At 50.2% G+C, this 1,322-nt stretch overlaps 1 protein-coding gene across 1 annotated transcript in view; it reads right to left on the bottom strand.

The window, feature by feature from the left end:
- LOC104270347 (forkhead box protein P4-like) overlaps positions 1 to 1,322 on the bottom strand; it is a gene marked incomplete at both ends in the record, with an annotated part of 5,788 nt that overhangs the window by 1,408 nt on the left and 3,058 nt on the right. The window lies entirely within an intron of this gene.

Below are 1,322 nucleotides of genomic sequence, written 5' to 3'. Positions count from 1 at the left end.
CCCAGCCACGCTCAGCCCGTCTCCAGCTGCTAAGCCACCCGGGGATGCTGCAAAAAGGTTTTCGCTCACCCCATCAGCACCCAGAGGGTTTTTTTCAGAAGTTGAGCCCCGGAGCTGCACGTGGGACATGACCCTGTTTCGTGGGCTCTGGCCACGTGCCGAGGAAGACGGGGACAGCGTGGGACAAGTCACACCAGCAATGACCCCAAAGTAGAGCCACCCTCTCCGTGGCAGCGATGGCTGGCAGAGCCAGCTGATCTTTTCCTTTCTTTCCTCCCCCCCCTCCCTTTTTTGGTCCTTTCCCTCCCTTTCTTCTTTACATCGACCATCTTTACATTTCTAAATGTAAAATAAAGAGACACACACGTAGGCAGACAGCGCAGCCCCGAGAGATACCAGCTCCCTTTTCCCCTTCCAACTCCCTGCCATTTGCTACTGCCCCTATTTCATTACCAATTTTAATTTGCCTCTAATTAAATCCTGTGTATTTTTCCGACTCACTTGCTAATCCATGAGGGAGGCAGGAGGCTGGAGTGGAATCTCTCCGAGCTATAATTACAAAGGGCCTAATCACGCCGGGGCTCTGCCTTTGAATAAATTTCCTTGCATTAAGGTTCTCAGATTCTCTGCCTTGCAAATGAGAATGACCCCAATTTCAGGAAGTTGGCCTCGGAGGGTTTTTTTTTTTATATATATTTTTTTTTATTTCGAGTCCTGATTCGTGATGAGAGACTAATTCGTTACGCTAAAACATTAACAGCAATTTAAAAGGTCGAACGGGGGCTGTATAAACAAAGGAGCCGGCCAACACAACAAGGCAAAAAGGAGACACAAGGATTGAACCCCCCCGCGCTGGAAAGTGTTAAGAGTTCCCAGAAACTCATCAAATTGCACCATCATCCCTTTTTCTTTTTCATTTAAGGACAAAATCAAATAATGCTGGGCTCCTTCCCTAGTCCTCCATCCATCCCTCCATCCATCCCTTCATCCATCCCTCCACCCACCCATCCATCCATCCATCCCTTCATCCATCCCTCCATTCCTCCATCCATCCCTCCCTCCCTCCATCCCTTCATCCATCCTTTCATCCATCCCTTCATCCATCCCTTCATCCATTCCTCCATCCAACCATCCATCCATCCCTCCATCCATCCCTCCCTCCCTCCCTCCATCCTTTCATCCATCCCTTCATCCATTCCTCCATCCAACCATCCATCCATCCCTCAATCCGCGACCCAGCCTGGCATCATTGTCACTCTCTCCCAAAGGGATCTGCCCCATTTGGGACATGCCCTGCCCAGGGGTTGTTGAGGTGTCCCTTG

This window comes from Apaloderma vittatum, unplaced genomic scaffold, assembly GCF_000703405.1.
Source record: "Apaloderma vittatum isolate BGI_N311 unplaced genomic scaffold, ASM70340v1 scaffold28212, whole genome shotgun sequence".
Taxonomy (NCBI): Eukaryota; Metazoa; Chordata; class Aves; order Trogoniformes; family Trogonidae; genus Apaloderma; species Apaloderma vittatum.
This window is presented reverse-complemented; position numbering and strand designations above follow the sequence as displayed.